The sequence below is a fragment of the Myotis brandtii genome, unplaced genomic scaffold (genome assembly GCF_000412655.1).
Source record: "Myotis brandtii unplaced genomic scaffold, ASM41265v1 scaffold103, whole genome shotgun sequence".
In the NCBI taxonomy this organism is placed as follows: domain Eukaryota; kingdom Metazoa; phylum Chordata; class Mammalia; order Chiroptera; family Vespertilionidae; genus Myotis; species Myotis brandtii.
Genome location: NW_005353460.1, coordinates 3,942,327 through 3,962,604, shown reverse-complemented (window position 1 = coordinate 3,962,604; position 20,278 = coordinate 3,942,327). Strand labels below are relative to the sequence as shown.

Sequence of the window (20,278 nt, the reverse complement as noted above, 5' to 3'; positions counted from 1 at the left end):
GTGGACTGAAGGGTCCCAGGTTCAATTCTGGTCAAGGGCATGTGCCTTGGTTGCGGGTACATCCCCAGTAGGGGGTGTGCAGGAGGCAGCTGATCAATGTTTCTCTCTCATCGATGTTCCTAACTCTCTAAACCTCTCCTTTTGTCTCTGTAAAAAATCAATAAAATATATTTTTAAAAAATCAAGAAATGACAAGTGCTGGTGAGGATGTAGAGAAAAGGGAACCCTAGTACACTGCTGGTGGGAATGCAGACTGGTGCAACCATAATGGAAAACAGTATGGAGTTTCCTCAAAAATCTTAAATATGGAATTGCCATTTGACTCAGTGATCCCACGTCTAGGAATATATCCTAAGAAACCCAAAGCACCAATCAGAAAGAATGTATGCATCCCTATGTTCACAATAGCTAAGATAGTGAAACAGCCCAAGTGCCCATCAGTAGGTGAGTGGATAAAAAAAAGCTGTGATACATTTACTAGTATACGATGGAATACTATGCAGCAGTAAAAAAGAAGAATCTATTACCCTTTGAGACAGCATGGAGGGACCTGGAGAGTATCATGCTAAGTAAAATAAGTCAGTCAGAGAAAGACAAGTATCACATGATCACACTCTTATGTGGAATCTAAGTAACAAAATAAACCAATGAATGGAGTGGATCCAGAGACATGGAAGCATGGAACAGAGTGCGGAATCTCAGAGGGAAGGCAAGGGAGGGTTGGTGGGTGGGAGGTAATCAACCAAAGACCTTGTATGCATGTATGCATAACCCATGGACACAGACAATAGGGTGCTGAAAGCCTGGGGTCGGAGGGGGGCAGGGGTGGGCTGGAGAGGGTCAATGGTGGGAAAAAGGAGACATATGTAACACTTTCAATGTTAAAGAATTATGAAAAAATAAAAAAATAACTTTACATTTATAGAAAAATTATAAACATAGCACAAAGAGTTTCGTATAACCATCTCTTTGTTTTCCCTAATGTTAACATCTTGCATGACCATGGTGTATTTCTCAAAACTAAGAAATTATTATTGGTACAAAACTATTAACTAAACTATACACTTTATTTATATTTCACCAGTTTTCTCATGAATGTGCCTTTTCTGTTCTAGGATCCTATCTAGAATACCACATTGCAATTTGAATATAGTTAATTTTATGTAAATATAGTATATATGTAACATATAATGGTTTATTATTATTTTAAAGTGAATTAATAAATATTTTAAAACTTCTCAGTTTTTGTTTCTATCATAGTAAATACTGATAGACAAAATACTCATAAACAAAAACTTTTGTATTCTCAAACATTTTTAAGTATGGGGTCCTGAGACAAAAATGTTTAACTGCTGACCTAGAATATTTTGTAAGAGGAGAATGTTTGTATTTGCAAACTGCTAGCCTGTAAGAATAGGCATAAGGTTGAGGGTTTATATAATGTCTCTGGAGAGTTTATTTCCTTCCCCTCCCCCAATGATCCATAAATATACATGAGCGTGCAAAACTAAATTCAGTGAGAAAGAACCTGGGTACTGGAGACAGCGCTAGATCAAGTCACTTAGTTCAGTCAGCTCATAAATGTTAATTGAGTACAGACTATGTACCTGGTGACAGACTGAGTTTCTATCTAAAGAGCTTAATAAATGTTAATTGAGTACAGACTATGTACCTGGTGACGTTCCAAGCCCTGGGGATACAGCTATTCTTAAGACAGACTGAGTTTCTATCTAAAGAGCTTGCTTTTCTGGTGGGTGGGGAGGCAGGAAGTTATACAGTGAACACATAAACAAAGAAATTACATCACTTTCTATACTAGTATGTGGTCTAAAGCAGAGAAAATAGAGTGATGTGGTAGAGAGCAATGACAACAGGAGATGGGTGGGAAGATGCATAGGTGGGTCCTTGGTCATATTTGGAAGAAGGCAGCCAAGTGAAAATCTGGTGGACAAACATTCCAAGGGTGAGCTTGGTGCTTTTGAGTGGCTGGAGGGAAGGCCAGTCCCGCTGGAGAGTGGTGGGTGAGGAGAAGAGTAGGGGAAAACATAGCTGAAGAGGCAGGTAGGGTCCAGATCAGATAGGGCTCATGGACCTGGTAGGGAGTTTGGATTCTCTTCTCCTTGCCTGAGAAGCTTTGCTAGGCTTTAAGCAGGGGAATGACAGTGTCTGGTTGGCTGGTGAAATCATTCTCGCCACCGTAAGGAATGACTAAAAGGTGTCAAAATGGAGGTGAGGGAACAGTAAGGGGCTTTGTAGTCGTCCAGGTCAGAGGTGATGGCGGCTTAGACTCCAGGTGTACGTCCAAAGATAGTAACACATTGTCAAATTCAGGATCTGTTTTTGAGTTAGGAGCAGCATGTCTTACTAGTAGATTGGATGTGAGTGGGAAGGAAAGAGCAATCAAGGAGGAATATTAGGTTTCTGTCCTAAGCAGCTGGGTAAATAGGTGTAGCATTTACTGAGATGGGGAAACTTTGAGTCCAATGAATTCACAGATTATATTTAATAGTTCTTTTTAGATTTAAGTTAGGTTTGAGCCCTCTTGGGTATCCTAGCATGCAAATTACAATTTAATTGAGCAGATATTGGTCAAGTACCTACTCCACTCGAGACACTGATCTGTTGAAGGAGATCCTCATGAATCACACATACACACACACACACACACACACACACACACACACACAAGCATGTTTATCCCTCTTTCTCATTATGTTGTTTTGGAAGCAGAGAAGATGGAGTGAGTAATGCCATCTGGTGAATTCGGTGAATTCTCCTCTTTCTCACCCCATTTGTGGGGGTAAGTGAGGATGATTGAGGTATAAGATAGTAATCAGGTCAGATGTGTGTTAGGAGACAGGTGGCGTGATTGGATAACCATTTTGAAATTTTTGGGGACCCAAGAGATATAAATATACCATCTTTTATCTCTTTCTCCTGGGAAGCATTTTATTTCACTCTTCCTTCCTGTCCCCGTGGGAGAGAGGTGGGTGGAGGAATGTCATTACTTATAAATATATTACGAGTAAATAATGAAAGTACCCAGAAAACCAGAAAAGAAGACTGTTCCTGCTGGAGTGTGTGGCCATGTTTATCCAGTTAAAGATGATGAAAACAGGGCAGTTGTGTGCTGTGCTGAGAGTGGCCTGCTGTCAGCCATGGCCAGTGTGGATCGGGAAGAAGCTGACGGGTTTACCTTTCTCCTCCCACACTCCCTCCCACCTCCACCCACTCTAGATCTGCAGGCTGGGCTGTCTGTGTCTCTCCAGGCAGCTGTGCAGGCCTGACCTGGCAACTTGTGATGCCAGCATGTGGTGGTGCCCACCAGCCTGACAGCAGCTTGTCCTCCCGGCGTGACTTGCCATCTGCCAGGAACAGTGAGAACTGACCTGCAGGGGACCCTGAGCTCTCCTTGGTGTCAAGTCCTTTCCAAAACAGATTCTTTGGGGCTGGCTGAAATGACGCAGGCACTGGCTTTGTTTTTGTGATCAGCAATCAGAGTGAAGAAGAAGGGATGGTTGAAGAATTATACACGCCCCCTCCCCAATCAGTAAATTGTTGCTAGTAATAAAGATGATAGTAGCTACCATTTATTTAATCTCAACAATGCACCAGGCTTTTAGATACTTCATATTCTTTGTTCTCCTCACCACAATGATATGATGTGGTTATTATTATACCCGTTTTATGGATGATGAACTGAGGCTCAAAGATTAAGTAACTCGCCCAAAGTTCTATAACTCGTAAATGACAAAGTCAGCAGTCACACCTTTTCTACTTTGTTACGTAATAACCGCTGCTTGACCCACGCCTAACTCATCTCCCACTTTTCTCCAGAATGTTCCGTTCCCTTAAGTTCCCCCAAATAACTGAAAAGAACCATTATGCTTTTGGGTGTTGGGGGTGTTGGAGGGGCCTTCGTGCGTACACTTTATTATGTTCCCGGGAACACTAAGGCGGAAAACCTGACATCACCACACTGGCCATGAGCGTAGAGTCGGGGACATGGACTCTGACTTCCGCATAGAGAAAGCTTTGCACCTTCAGGGTGGCCTTCTGTCTTAGGGCCAGCCAGGTGTGGCTTGGGCAGAATCATTTCCCTCTAAGAGGCGCTGTCTACCATTTGAAGCCCTTTCCCCTGTTTCTCTAGTCCAGTTATGGCGAACCTATGACACGCATGTCAGAGGTGACATGCGAACTCATTTTTTGGTTGATTTTTCTTTGTTAAATGGCATTTAAATATATAAAATACATATCAAAAATATAAGTCTTTGTTTTACTATGATTGCAAATATAAAAAAATTTCTATATGTGACATGGCACCAGAGTTAAGTTAGGGTTTTTCAAAATGCTGACATGCCGAGCTCAAAAGGTTCGCCATCACTGCTCTAGTCCATCAGATTGGATTTCACTTTCCTTTACTAGGGTTAATTAACATCTTTTCCCCAGGACAGCTGATGGCAAGAGGAGGTGGACAGAAGGGGCACCTAAATCCAGAGTTCCAGCAGCCAAAACCTCTTCTCATTTTCAAAATTACTCACTGCTAGAGGTGGCCTGGTCCCTGTGGTTCTGAGGAAAATTCTGGGACTTAAATTAGAGGCCATATCTTGTGCACTTTTGAAATAGATTTCACATAATCCATGGGTAGGTTGGCAATCTCTGGAGGCCAAGAAGGGCTGACCTCAGGTTTTCTTGCCAGAGCTCTGCAGGCACCAGACTTGATTTAAGCAGGATCCGTCCATACCTGGTAGATGGACGTAAGCTGTCACATAGAGGTGAAGCCAGCGAAAACTCCCAGGACAGAAGTCACCCCTGCAGGTGCCTTCATTTGCCTCATAGCCCAATTCTAGAGAACATGTAAGATATGAGGGGAAGGACATTTTTCTTGCAGTTGCCAATGGAATGGAGCTCTTTGGGAAAGCAGTGTGTGACGTGCAAGGCCAGCTGGCTGCCTGGAACCTAAAGGGGCAGCTTCCAGGGTGTGGAGGAGGAATGGGTGAGCTCCTCTTCTCACCGAGAAAAAGGTGTGGAAACTCCCTGGAACACCCTGTGCCCTCCATGCTCCTCCCCTTCCCTGTCCTTCCTCAGTGGCCCCTGCTTTAACTAAATTGCTCTGGGAACCAGCCAAACTCTCTTTGTGTTCACTCAGAATCCCAGGGAGGCAGGAATAATGCAAGGCATCGTGCAGAGCCTTGTGGCTTATGGAACATTTTCATGTATAACATGTTGCTTAAGTCTCAGAAGACCTCAGTGTGAAAAGCAGGGCAAATACAAGAGTACCCATTCTACAGATGGAGAGACTGACGCTGGGGGGCAGTTTTCTGCAAGGTGACTGGATTTCCTCCGTTTCCTTTTCATAAGGGCTTAGGAAAGGGGGATGCATTTAAAAGCCCAACAGAATAACCTGAACTTACACTTCAAGTTTTCTCTTTAAAACAAAGACCTGCCTTTCTACCCTTAAAAGGTTGAAAGGGAAAGCTCTCCCTGCAAGGTCATCCTCAAACATACTCCCAGCAGCTCTTGGGCCAGGCCGTCCCTGCTCCTACAGTTCCCGACTCAGTGCCCGCCCAGAGAGAAGCAGGGCACCCTTGGAAATTGGGGCGCCAAGGGTGAGTGCAGTGGAACAGTCTGCTTTGCTCCTTAACAGTTGTCACCATATATCGAAGGAAATGAGAAACAAACAGCACAGCAACTTTGATAACCCTGCATCGAGGAGGTGATCAAACACCCCAGGACTTTAATTATGGGGTCCAGAGGCAGGCAGCTCCGAGGCGGCCTCCAGGAGCTCCGAGGCGGCTGCAGCCTCGCCCAGGGAACCCTTTCCCTCTGAGGAACAAGCGTCCTCGGTCCCTCGACCTGAGCTCCATGACCTTGGTTCTTCCTTGATGTCCAAGAGGAACGCATGTGAACAGGGAGAATCTGTCTTCCTCAAAGGTTGGAAGTGGAGCTCAGTGGGAGGGTGGGATATTGGTGGGACAGATCGAGGAGACAGACATATGGAAGAGGCTGTAAGAAAAGAAAACAAGTTGATTTGGGGAGCCATTTGGAAGAAAGCTCACAAATAGCTGCTAGTTCTCAGGTCTCAGCTAGAGCCAGTGGGTCCGCAGACTACTCAGTGCCATGTTGGCAGGTCCTCCTGCTCTTCTGCTGATGCCTCGGGAGGGCCGTTGTGGAGCTGCTCTCTCTGGGGTTTAAAGAGGCCGGAGTCCATCCTGGGAACTTCAGGATTCACAGACAGGAAAGGTCCTGCCTCCTCCCAGTGTGGAGGCCAATAGTCAGTTGGCTGGTACCTTCTTTGGACATCTTGTCTCCTTTTGGGGATGGTCCTCATGGATGCTTGGCTCTCTCCTTGTTAAGCGCATTTTCACCCTCACTGCCCCTTCCCACCTGAGTTTTTTTTTTTTTCTAACCTGCCTAGCGCACTTGAAGTCTGTGAGTGTGAAACATTTCATAACAGGCTTTTTGAGATTCCTCGGGACAGTGAACACAGGTTCTCACCACGTTCTCCCAGCGGTCTCTTGGGGTTCTCGCCCTGTCAGGGCTGCCTTGCCTGAATGCAAGCAATTGTCTTGCCTGCAGTCAAATGACAGGACGCTCCTATTTTTTCAGAAGCTACCACAGCCTGCAGGTCTAATGGAGCAGTTCACCAACTGCAGCAAAGGCTGCATTCTCTTTCCAAAGCAGCAAAGTCCCCACCACACATGGCATCTGGGAGAGACCAGAGACCCCAGGGCAGTGTGTTTGTAACTGCCTGGAGGGCACATCAATAACACTTAACTCTTTGTCCTCTTCCGTGGGCAATTAGCAGGGTCGAATCTCAAAACGGCAGCAAAGTCCCCACCACACATGGCATCTGGGAGAGACCAGAGACCCCAGGGCAGTGTGTTTGTAACTGCCTGGAGAGGCACATCAATAACACTTAACTCTTTGTCCTCTTCTGTGGGCAATTAGCAGGGTCGAATCTCAAAACGAAGAGTATTTTTCTCTGGAGAAGCAAAGCTTTTGAAAATAATAAAGATGCTTAAAATGTTCTATTTGAAGCTGTTTGGTTGTATTGATCCGGGAACACGTCCAGGGTACCCACACGGTTCTTTTAGCAGAAGATGCAAGTTACATGGAAATGGGGGAACTGAACTAATTGAAAGGTGAGGCTATGAGGGCTGGAGATGCGATATTTATTGGTGATTGAGATTCAACTCAGAGCCTCACTCAGCATTTGCAATCAGGTTAACCAGGACTGAATCTAAAACAGCCCCTCTCCCGGGACATGGGCATCCAGTACCTCTGTGTTTGTCCCATCCACACGCAGTCCACAGTACTGAGGTCACCTTGTGAACCTTCTCCTGGAAGAACCCTGTTATTGCCACCTACACCAATGCCACGAATGCTGGAGTTGTTGCCCCGACCCTGCCACGGACCACAGGACACAAGACAAGTCACTCAATTTCCCTAGGTCTCAGTGTTTGCTCTGTCAGGTGTGAGATAAAGATACTTTCACTATCCCAAGTGAGTCTAAACTGGGGTGATGGTAGGTGGGATCACTGTGGAAAGTGAGGAAATTCTGTTGCTAATGCAGGGTAAACTATGATTTCATTTGATGCCTATGTTTTCTTTGCCCATTTCCCCTTCTTCATCACTTTTCAGGTGGCAGGTCTGGTGATAGCCTTGGGCATTCTTCAAAGGCCCCTGGGCTGGGCGGAAGAAGAAACTCAGTGTCCATTGGTTGGGCTTTTGGTGCATTGTTCCAATCCAAGTTGTGTGAGTCCTGGTTTTCTGGTGCAGTGCATACATAGCCTGCAAACCTGAGGGGAAAGAGGAGGGGGCAGATCCTGAAAACTAGTGCATTGTCCTGCTGGGTTTATTTCCCAGTTGTGCCTCAAATTGGCCAACCAGCCAAAAATCAACATCAGTAGAAAATTCATTCAACCTATTTTTGTTCCGCTAATAATTCTCGGGGTGGTCTCTATGTGAGCCTCTCGTATCACCAGGATGTATTGGTGACTTGCAGGCACACATTTCCCAGAAAGAAGACAAGGATCAGTCTTGGTGTGACACTTGAGTACATAAAGCCAGCGGCTATTGAATAAATAATGTGTTTCTGTGGAATAACCATTGTGGGTATTGAAGGCTGGAGACGTGCTAAGGATCTGGAGATAAAAAGCCTAAAATATTTAGAACTTACTGCTGCTTCAGGAAGATTAGAGGAGAAATTTCAGTCCAGCAGGTAGAGGGAGCGTCTATGCCTTTGGAAAGCCTTCTCCTCCCTGGGAAAACAAGGATGGCATTCGTTTCTTCCCCAGCTCCCTCCTAGTTGCATTTTCTTTTCTAACATACAAATGCCACTTTGCATTTTGGACACAGGGGCCATGGGGTCGCACTGGGTCTCCGATCTAGTAGTGCCTGGTGAATTATACATTTGGGATCTTTGTCAGGGGGCATGTGTGGAGCTGAGCAGTAACTGGAGAGGTTACCCACAGGAATGTGATAAAACGAAGGATCTGGTGCCAATTTACAATCAAGGTCCTTTCGGTGGGGGGCTTTGAGACAATTTAGCTTCCTGCAGAGGAGAGGGGTAGAAGGAAACACAAGTCGTTTCCTGGCCTTGCCTTTCTGCACCGGGCTTGAGTTTCAGGGCTGCCAAATTTTTGTAGGAGTCGTTCAGAAATGTATTTCATAATATTCTGCAGGACTCTGGTTGACTGAAAACCAGCCAAGGACTAGCCAGATCGGAGTCCATAATTATTACCTTCCTCTTGCAGAGATTTAAAGTGGATTAAGTGATTAGAAGTGCCTAATTGCTTATGGACTCCCTTTATGACACAGGCAGGTGAAGACATGGTTGTAAATTGCTGCTTTCTCTTGACCCATAAATCAAGTGCAGCAACCCAGGCAGGATGTGTGAAAACTGGGCAGGCGGTGGCTGCAACTGGCTTCCCCTGCCTGACCACAGGATCTGGAATTCGGTCAGAACCACAAATCATTTCTCTTTTTGGCAAGTAGGAAGAAAGGAAGGTAACTGGAATGTTTAAAAGGATTAGAAGTTTTTTAAAGCAAATACTAAAAGATTTGATTTAAAAGCTCTGGAAAGATGACTGGATTTGGAGTCAGGAGACATAGATTTCCAGTCCCTGGAGTACCTGCTGCTCTCTTTACACTAGTTATGTGGCCCTTATACTGACCTTTCCTTGGGCGTGTCACATGGGCATTCTGTAGCCCCATAACCACCTTCCAGGGTTGTGAGGTTTGTCTAAAATCATTATGTGAAACTACTAAGTGTGGCATGAAATGCTCCATCAGTATATTAGTTTCTGAGACATCAAGGTGTCGGCAGGACCATACTCTCTCTGAGGGCAGGAGAGGAGGACCCTTCCTTGCTGCTTCTGGCTTCTGGAATTCCTTGACATTCCTTGGTTCATTGATGCACCACTTCAATCTCTGCTTCTGTTTTCACAGGGCCTTCTTCCCCATTTCTTTTTGGCAAGTAGGAAGAAAGGAAGGTAACTGGAATGTTTAAAAGGATTAGAAGTTTTTTAAAGCAAATACTAAAAGATTTGATTTAAAAGCTCTGGAAAGATGACTGGATTTGGAGTCAGGAGACATAGATTTCCAGTCCCTGGAGTACCTGCTGCTCTCTTTACACTAGTTATGTGGCCCTTATACTGACCTTTCCTTGGGCGTGTCACATGGGCATTCTGTAGCCCCATAACCACCTTCCAGGGTTGTGAGGTTTGTCTAAAATCATTATGTGAAACTACTAAGTGTGGCATGAAATGCTCCATCAGTATATTAGTTTCTGAGACATCAAGGTGTCGGCAGAACCTGATGGGTTTATTTCTCAGTTGTGCAGGAGAGGAGGACCCTTCCTTGTTGCTTCTGGCTTCTGGAATTCCTTGACATTCCTTGGTTCATTGATGCACCACTTCAATCTCTGCTTCTGTTTTCACAGGGCCTTCTTCCCCATTTGTTTGTGTCCAAGTTTCCGTCTTCTTATAAGGACACTAGTTATTGGATTAGGACCCACCCTAATTCAGAATGACCTCGTCTTAACTTCATTAGATATGCAAAGACCCTGAGTCCAAATAAGGTCACATATGCCAAGTCCTGGGAGTTAGGACTTTAATAGAGCTTTTGTGAGAGACACAATTAAACCCATAACTATAATGTAAATGTTGATCATAAAGATGAATATTAGTAGCATTTTCCCAGACATCCCACAGATGATAGTGGATGAGTCCCTGAGACACAGATTTACACTACTTATGTGGACCTTGTCCTGGCCTTTCAGTATAAGGCCTTGGGATGGCATGGCTCAGAGCACAGTGCATTTGGTGGGAAGAGGAAGAATTGGTGAACTTGCTTGGTCCCCTGGGATGCTGCTGCCACTTGAAAGCATATGTTTTAAGATCTCTTAGTGTCACCTCCTGACCCAGCTGAGACCCAGTGTGAAGGAGGGGCTAGTGGTGGTGGAGGGAAGGCTTTATGCTGACCTCTTCCTGATGACAAAGGCCTCATTATTTTCTAATTAGAGTGGAGCCCTCCAGGGGCTCTCAGACACTGAAATGTCTGCACAGTGGTTGCCTCTCCCTGGAGGAGACCCTGCTTCCCAGACAGCCCAGAGATAGCCCAGAGGTGCTCTTGGAGTTGTTTCCTTTGGAACCACCCCCTGGGCTCTCTTTAATAATTTTGAGGATAAGACTCAAAGAATATAAAGAGAAAGTTCTATTTAGACTTGGTTGACCACACTCGTGCATTTTATTTTTTGCTACTGAGACACTAGCTGAAGTGCTTAGAATGGTGCTGAGTACTGAGCACAGAGAAGAGAGAGTTCTGCCTCTAAAGGCCAGTCCATGGGGGGCACACACACCATGGCAAGAGGGCATTTTGTCTCTTATATATAGGTGTGCACGGGGAGCTAGGAGAACCTAGAAAGGGCTCTGAACCCAGCTTGGGTGAGAAGAGGAAGGGGAATGTTCCAGGGAGAGGATGCCTGACACATGGATTAGCGGGGTGATGAGGAGGAGAAAAGAGTGGAGCATTTAGCAAGATTGGAAGGGAAGAGCAAGCAGGGCGCATTGTCAGCTGTGGTGCAGCGTGCCTGTGGAATGGCTGGAATCAGTTGGCAATGTGGCTGGACAGGAGGCCAGATGCATTTACATTTCAGTGGGTGTTAGCAGTTGTTCAAGTTTCAAACTGGTTCTCATCAGAATCTCTAAGAACAGCTAAGGTCCTGGAGGAAAGCCAGCCAGTAATGGGGGCCAGCTCCTCTTCTGAGTATTCACTGCAAAAACATGTTGTAATGTACTGTGTTGTACCCACTGATTGTGGGTCCATGGACATCTCCAAGGCACATCTCTTACTGTCAGACAAAATAACCTGTGATGTCACTGCTCCTCTTGCCCCACCACCAGCATCCACTGGGGTTCTGTTGTATAGTTTTCATTTTGTGGGACTCCATAGCATATTGGCTAAGGAACTCCCCTGGGTGCCAGGTGGCTTGAAATATCTCATTAGGAATAGCTGCGTGGGAAGAAACAATATTTTTAGCAGTGGGTAGGAAGTGCTCCTGAAATATGACTTATTTGACATTATGAAGCTTAGAATCATCAGTTCAAGTCAGATGGTATGATAGTAATTGTAACCATTTTGGGGACCACAGATCAAAAGAATGGGATTCAGGAGCACATTTCTCTCTCTTGCATATTATTAAATAGCACAGAGCTGATCTCAGGATACAGCATCACCAGAGACAGTTCTTTGTTCGGTATTGCACAAATGTTGCTCTGAGATTAAGTTGATGGATTCTTGGAAAAGTTCTGAGGCTCTGGGAATTGATCTGGTCTCAGAATTTCTGATGAGGTGAGGTCCATAGTTGGGGCTGCTGTGTGAGGTCTGCTTTATGAGGAGGCAGGCAAGAAGAGATGTCGCAGAGAGTGTTTGCCAGGAGACAGACTCTGCAGAGTTCAATGCTCATGATGGCTCCTGGATGGACACCGTGGCAGGGAGACGCAGAAGAACGATTGGGAGACTGGGCTTCAGTGCAAGTGCGGCAGCCTAGACCAGCCCCATGGGGAGTTCTAGGGGTGAGGTGGACTGCCGGAGTTGTCCCATATTGGGCTGTGTGGCTGGGCTTCTTCATCCTTGCATTCATCAGTCACTGGTGTGGGTCCCACATTGGTTAAGGTGGCTCTCTAAGCAGAGGGCATTCCTGAAGGGTCAGAAAGCTGTAGCACAAATGCCAACTCCGCTCCCAGCAGCTGGTGCAAGCAGTCTTTCCTTGAAAGGGCATCTGTCCCGAACATTTCCCTGTCCACCACAAGAGGTTCTGGGTACTTATCTTAATGTTCCAGGCTACTCAGTCACTAAACGAGCCACAGTTATGCCTACTCTTTTCCCCAAAGCCAGAAACTGCTCAGCCAGATAATGAATCAATATCAATAGGGTTCCTGGAACCTACCCAACCCTTGCTCACCTCAGCTGAAAGTTGAGAAGAATTGATTCGGGACAAGGATTGGAAAGTGTAACTATGTTAAGGCCTGGATTGGTGAGATGTGTGCCTTTTCCCAACATCAGGGCTATTGCCAGACAGCCAGGCTGTCATCCTGGCGAGGTGACAAGACCCTGAAACTCTGATGTGAGGCATTTGCTCATTACCTGGCATCCCAGTGGTCATGACCATCTGCTCAGTGCACCCCCTCACAAATGGCAGAGCAGACTTCACAAGACACCAGCATCAACGTGCCAGCGGGTGAGTAGGATGGATGTGCTCAAAGCTAGAGAGTAATAGAGTAGCCTTCCTAGAAGGTGCCACTGGAGTTTCAAAAGGACTCCTGGTTAGAATGCCAAAAAAGGGACTCATAGTCAATGCACCTGTACCCAGGCTATGTCCTAATATCATGCCATGCTTTTCTATACGTTGATTTTAGAGTCATAAGAAATCCCACATTCTGTTCAAATGAGGAGTAGCTCAGGACTGCCCTGGATAAGCATTCTCAGTGAGGCCTGGGCTGCTCACTGCTATCCTCTCACAGTCCTCCGGGGGCCTGGCCTGGGAAGGTGGTCTTTGTTGGGCATCTCTGCATCACTGGCTCCCACCAGTCAAAACCACAAGTGTCTTGTTTAAACAGTTGCCTTTAGTTCCTCCCTGCCCAAAATGATTCCTGAAAGGAAGACAGTAAATATTCTGGTCGGCAGTGAGCCTAGAGAAGGAATATTATTGTAGGAGTTAGGTATCCCCACTTTGTCTTTTACCACCAGGATGAATGTGCAGAAGTCCCCTAATCATCTGGGTGTCTTTTCTGTGAATGTGAAAGATTCAGGTAGATGATCCCCAAGGTCTTTTCTAGTGTTGCAATTTCTTTATTCTTATCTCCACTGAAAGGTGGTGTCTCATTCTCTGATCCATTCAGTTCCAGCTTGTCTGAGTCCCTGTCTCTTTACTTTTGCTCTGTCTCAACTTTTCATCCCTCCTCACTGTCAGCGGAAGTGTGCGGGTTCCCCTGTTTCCTGCCTAGCCCTTCAATTGTCCTGGTCTACTCTTCCACCGAGCAGCCCCACCTCCCTCCGAGCAACTGGGGGAAGGTGGGTAGGAGGGAGGCAGGGGAGGTAGCATTGATTTCAGGGCACCCTGGGTTTAGTAGGTGGGCAGGTTAGACAGAGGGACTGACAATTCACTGCCAGGCTGAGGCAGGGGTGGGGCTAGAGCAGAACTAATGGGAGAGTGAGGCGTGGCCTTTGAAGGGCATCACCAGCCTATATGCCTACTCTTTTCCCCAAAGCCAGAAACTGCTCAGCCAGGTAATGAATCGATATCAATATGGTTCCTGGAACCTACCCAACCCTTGCCCACCTCAGCTGAAAGTTGAGAAGAATTGATTTGGGACAAGGATTTGAAAGTGTAACTATGTTAAGCCCTGGATTGGTGAGATGTGTGCCTTTTCCCAACATCAGGGCTATTGCCAGACAGCCAGGCTGTCATCCTGGCGAGGTGACAAGACCCTGAAACTCTGATGTGAGGCATTTGCTCATTACCTGGCATCCCAGTGGTCATGACCATCTGCTCAGTGCACCCCCTCACAAATGGCAGAGCAGACTTCACAAGACACCAGCATCAACGTGCCAGCGGGTGAGTAGGATGGATGTGCTCAAAGCTAGAGAGTAATAGAGTAGCCTTCCTAGAAGGTGCCACTGGAGTTTCAAAAGGACTCCTGGTTAGAATGCCAAAAAAGGGACTCATAGTCAATGCACCTGTACCCAGGCTATGTCCTAAAATCATGCTGTGATTTTCTATACGTTGATTTTAGAGTCATAAGTAATGACTGTAAATGAGGAGTGCAAATGAGGAGTAGCTCGGGACTGCCTGGATAAGCATTCTCAGTGAGGCCTGGGCTGCTCACTGCTATCGCCCAGAGCACCGAGCACAGAGGCAACATTAAAATGCAGTCTCTTGAGTGCAAGGCCCTGGAAAGTCTGGATTTTTCCAGCTTCCTCACAAAGCATGTAAAAGGTGTAATGAGATAAAAAGTCCACCTCCGGGGAATTGTTTTCCAGCCCTGTCAAGCTCCCAGTGTTCAAGCTGACTTAAGGTAATGCTACATAAGCTCTGGAATCAGTGGTTTAGTGCATTAGAAGTTCATTTCTCAAGCACACAAAGTCCAGTGGGCACCGGGGATTGGGGACATGGGGCTCTACTCCATGTAGTCATTCAGGCACTCAGACTTTCAGAGACCCTTCTTTCACATATGGATTCCAACACTGACCAGTGTATCAGTACACAACCTGCAGGAGGCAGAGCAGATAGCTGGTCAGGCAGCAGGCTTTTAAGGGCCAGGCCTAGAAGCATGCACGTGCCTTTTGCCCACTTTACATTAGCCAGAACTCAGTTACATGACACCCACTGCAAGAAAGGATGAGAATTTCAGCTCAACATTTTGTGGCTAGCAGAAAGGGAAAAAACAAAACAACAACAACCCATACACAAAACAAAAAACAACTATATCTGTTACAGAGAGTGTGTGGCAAATTCATTTCTAGAAAATAATCTCTTATTATTGATGCATACGTGGCATCTATCCTCTCTCTCTCTCTCTCTCTCTCTCTCTCTCTCTTTCTCTCTCTTTCCGTCTGTAATATCAGAATGAGCACCCCTATAACATCTTCTGAAGCAAAGTTAAGATCTTAGTCATGTGATTCTATCTCATCCTGCCCCTCCTAAGAAATCATCATCCTGAATCCTGTCCTCATTTTTGTACCAAACATTTTAAGAGTTGTAGCTTATCTCCATGTATCTATTTTTATTGTAGTTGTTTTTGACTTTATAAAAAGGATCTTGTATATGTACTCTTTGACTTAAATTTTTCCATGTAAATATTAGATTGCTGTGATCCAGCCACAGTCTGGTGTGTTGCCATGCCTCACTTACGTTGTGACTGTACCTCAGTTTACTCATTGGGGCTGATTGCAGGGTTGGCAATCTGAACAACGCTAGTGTCATCATCCTTCACCTGCCTGGAATTGTAGATGAGTGAGAGTATTCTTGCCTGTAAACTAGGAGTGCAGTTGTTGGGTTGTTTAGCTTCGTGTAATAATCCTTTCAACTCATCCTCCTGTCAAAAATGCGTGAAAGACCCCATGTGTCCACACAACGTCCTCAACACTTGAGGCAGTCAGCTATTTTAATGTTTACTAATCCTTTCATCATCAATGAGCAAAATACACATACCTTTATATGTTTCTCTTCTTGGTAGCTGAATCCCTAAGCTATCATCATTTTCACTACCTCTTGCTGCATCCCAAAGCAAGAGGTGGCACCGGATCTCACACCAACACTCCGATGGGAAAAGAAGTTCTGACTGAACGATTTCAGGGAACAGGCAGACCTAAGCATGGGCTCTTGTCAGTTTGTGGCTGGCAGCCCCTAACTCTGCAACCTTTTAAATCCCGTGCCTTCCCAACTTGGCCACTCCAGATACTTATGCATGGGCTTTACAATTGTGCAGATTTTTGGAAAAGGCAGCAGGCAAATGTAGACCATACAGGGTTCCATGGAGGGGCCAAGTCCAGCTAGTGAGCTGCGGTGGAGGATGGAGCTGAGCACGCCTGCTGGCTGACGGACAGCCCATGCAGCAGCCTCGGAGTATGGATTACAATAAAAGTCATGGTTTTCCCTGCAGCAGCTTGGTCTGCCTCATCTGTGCCTCCTCTGCAGCTGGGTACAGGTGCAGCGCGGTGCCTCCGAGCCCGGATGCGATAGCAGCATTTAAATCTGCCCTCAATCTGTCTGGTTTGGTAAGGGCAGTCTTGTGAAGATAAATCATGTAAACAAGTTAGAGTAATGGAATACTTATTTATAAACTGTGTGTTCGAAGGCTTGTATCCACCGTTAAAAAGGAAGGTCTTATCTTTTAGCTTGTTGAGCAGGCACAGGGAGCTCTCGCACTGGAGAGCAGGAGTCCGCCTTGGCATTCCTCCCTTGAGTGGTGGGGGAGGGCGGGTGCCTGCTCTCTCAAATGTGAGTGGCTTTTCCACCTGGGTGCGCAGCCCTTTAGTTTGATGGAATGAGCAACAGAAAACATAAGAAGTGTGTTCTACTCCCCCCTGCTTCCTCCTTCCCTCCCTTCCTTCTCTTCGTGGGCCGGGGATTGTTTTGCTTCCTCTGCCTCTGGCTTTCCTCCTGTGATGGGCGCTCTGTTTGTGCTCCGACTTCAAGGGATGAAGCGATACGAAATTCAAGCTCTCCACCCACCACCCCTGTCACCCCTCTGAAAGGATAGAAAGAGGAAGAAAATTCTCTGTCCCACTGTGACTGGCAGGGGGGAGGCAGTTTACCCGTTAATATCCTGAAAATGTAGACAGTATTTTCCCTGACAAGAGCGCTCCATCAGGCCGCCCAGACCTGTCAGTCAGCCTGGTGCAGTTGAGCTCGCTGCTTTATTGCCAATGCTCTCCCCATAGCAGCTTCCAAAAGGGCCTTTGGAACCCAGGTAGGACGGCTTTCATCATTGGAATACCTGCTAGCTCCGCTCACCTCCATCCCCAGTCTCTGCTGTTGGGTGGAGGAAAACGTTCAACATTAAAATCTTAGTGAGGACCATCGGGCCATGGGGCAAGTAGAGATTCTAGAATGACATGTGGGAGAGCCAGGCCATTGTCTGTTAGCTGGTGTGAGTAGTTTATGTATGTGCAGAAGGAGACAGGGATCCTGTCCGTGTTTGCATAGAATGGCGTATGCTGGATCCTAGTATGTAAACCTTCTCCGTGAGATCAGCACATAGTAAATGCTCAATAAAAATCCGTTTAGTGAATAAGTGGGAGGATCCTAGTGGGGCTGTATAATGTTCTGGATTTGCACAGGGGCCATTTGGTGAATTCCATAAAAAAAATCTAAGGGGCTGGAGTGTCCTGAAACCTTGGGCTCCATTCATATCCTTGGATTCTGAAATTCAGATGAGTACATTCAGACAAAGAAAGGTGAAGGGGCCAGAGAGGGAGAAGGACTCAGGCACACAAGCCTTCTCAGAGGTGGCAGAGGCTTGCGTGTGTGCCCACAGAGGTTGGCCCAAGCTGGGGGCATGCTTGCTGCTGTCCTGCCAGATGTCATCAGACCAGCCTGTGCCCTATGTGAATGAGACTGACAGATATGGTTCTGTGGCCCAGGGTAGTAGGTGAGGCATGTGCCCAGCAGGGGCAGATGCCTCTGAGTCAGGAATCACAGAGCTTGGATTTACATGCAAAGAAAATGGTGCCATTAAAGGCAATTATTCAAGTGGTGTGAGTCAGCTATGCAGCTCCTGGCAATGCCAAGCCAGAGAAGGGAGTGGCGTGCAGAGTCCTCTCTCTCTCTCTCTCTCTCTCTCTCTCTCAGTATGTCTCTTTAAACAAAGCTCAGGCCTGAAAGCAGAGCTTGCACCTGCATGTGCAGGATGTATGGAGAGGGGGCCTGGACTCCACATTCCTTTATCTGAACATTGGGGACCGGGAAAGCAGCGTCAGACCAGAAGAAAGGGCTCATCCCAAGAAACAGGGAATCAACAAGATTCTTTAAGCCAGTCACACACGTGACCTTCACCCTGATTCAGCCACTTCACAAGAGGTTCCAAGTTCCCAGGACTGACCACCTATGGGGTGTCTGGTGAATGAAAGGAAAGTGTGTGCTGGAGTCTTCAAGCCCCAAAAGCTAGGTTTCGGGCACTTACTGCCTCTATGCTGCTGGGCGCTGCTCCCCACCCCCTTTCTCTCTCTGGCATGATTTCATGGAAGACCAATACGCTTTCATTTCTGGAGTACTTCTCATGGTTTTTTGTTTTTTGTTTTTTTGTACTCCTAAGGTTGCTTGGTCTGCTGCCATGGCAACCCAGCCCTGCATCACCCACCTCCATGTGAAGGGAGATGTGAAAGGAACAGGGCAGTCCCTGCTTCCAGTGCATCCTCTACAACTGCTGGACCTGAGTTGGGGGTGGGGTGGTTGCTGTGGAGATGTGTGCGGAAACCACAGGTTTGTCTTTCAAGGCTTTTTCCTTTTGTTGCTGCAGGGGTTGGAGGGGAAGGCATTTTAACCTGTCCCAGTAGGACAGTGTACAACCTGAAAGGGCAATGGAGCAAAGGTTGGGCCACCAGAGGTGAATTCTGGTTCAGGGGCCCTTTTGCAAGTGGAATAAAAACTTAAAAGAACACACAGGAGTAGACTAAGCTTTCTTTGTTCTGTGCTGATTATGGGCCAGCCCTGGCTCTCACACCTTTCTCCCTTCTGAGCACAGTTGGAGCCATTCCAGTATTGATAAAACAAAACCGAAACAATGTCAATAGCCTTTGGGATGTTAGCAATTTTTAAATGTGGCTGAATTTTAACAGCAATGATATCTCTCACATCTGTTTCGCCTTCATAATCAGGGAATGGTTCCTTTTACCTGGTGGCATTTTTAGTCTACCATTCAGCTTGTCAGAATGGCATGACGCAGAAGTTCACAGAGGACACAGAGGACAAGAGCTGCCAGTAGCAGTGGCCTTAGTGGGATGAGGGTGGGCATGGAGTGGAGGGTCCCACTGTGGATGAAGAGGAGCTGGTCAGGAGAGAAGGTGCTGTGGTATTTGGGGAGGGCAGGGGCAGGTGCCTCTCTGAGGGTGAGTGAGGCCACAGAGGAGCAGGCTCTGGGGATGTGTAGGCAGAAGCCGGACTAGACTGTATGGGAAGGTGACAGCGTACTCCAGCTTGGTTCACATGAAAACCGGGAAGAAAGGCTGTGCCCTGAGGTCAGTAACAGCTCTCAAGGCTCTGCCTGGGCAGTAGGGGTGCTTCAGGCCACAGCAGATTAACTATGGGCAGGATGTCTGCCCTCCGCTTTCATGTTAAGTATTAAATACACATATGAAGAAGGGAGAGGGAAAGAGATAGAAACATCAATGATGAGAGAGAATCATTGATGGGATGCTTCCTGCACGCCCCCCTGCAGAGACCGAGCCCACAACCCAGGCATGTGCCAGGACCTTCTGGTTCATAGGTTGATACTCAACCACTGAACCATGCCGGTGGGCCTTGTTAAGTACTTTTTATGGTGCTCACTAGACAGGCAGTAGAGAAACGGACTGAAGGGCTCGTGTGCTGAGTTCCATTACAGGGAGACAGCCCAGGGTGAGGACTGAGCTGATGGCATAGACATCCCTGGTTTGCTATTTGGACACTTGACTGCCACTTAGGGTCTGGGTGACCCTCGAGTAGTGACACAACTCCGAAACCTTAGTTTCTCATCTAGAAAATGAGGCTGACGACTCTGCTGTCTCTGTGAGGGAATTAAAACAGGCGGTTAGGCCCTTAGCAGGAAGCCTGGCTCAGGAGCAGCACGTAATACTCTGATAACAGTCATATAAAATCTGTATTCCTTCTGGGTCTGGAGCTGTCACGAGTGTCAAGCACTGTTGGGAGCATCTTTAGAGGAGCCACAATCCCTGGTATCAGTGAGTTCACAAAGGCATATGGAGTGAGTTTGGAAATTCAGAAATCTGCCCCTAAAGGTGAGAGCAGCTCTTTGCTTAAAATTGCCATGGGTCTTAAATCCAATTTAAGAAAATTTTTCCCCATTGATTTTAGAGAGAGTGGAAGGGAGAGAGGAGAAGTGAGAGAGTGAGAGAAACATCTACGTGAGAGACACACATCCATTGGTTGCCTTCTGCATGCATCCCAACTGGGGCTGAGGATCAAACCCACACCCGGGGTATAAGCCCTTGACAGAGACTCCAACCCCAGAGCCTTCAGTCCTCAGGCTGATGCTCTAACCACTAAGCAAAA

The 20,278-nt window shown here is 46.7% G+C and overlaps 1 protein-coding gene across 3 annotated transcripts in view; it reads left to right on the top strand.

Moving 5' to 3' along the window:
* ZMAT4 (zinc finger, matrin-type 4) overlaps positions 1-20,278 on the top strand; it is a 336,866-nt gene that overhangs the window by 45,181 nt on the left and 271,407 nt on the right. The window contains exons 1-2 of one of the 3 annotated variants that reach the window (XM_014536447.1): positions 13,479-13,482; positions 14,176-14,178. The exons of the other annotated variants lie outside the window; for them this stretch is intronic. The gene's annotated coding sequence lies outside the window, so the exon portion shown is untranslated. Of the gene's footprint in view, positions 1-13,478; positions 13,483-14,175; positions 14,179-20,278 lie in introns of those variants that run through there. 3 annotated transcript variants of the gene reach the window in all.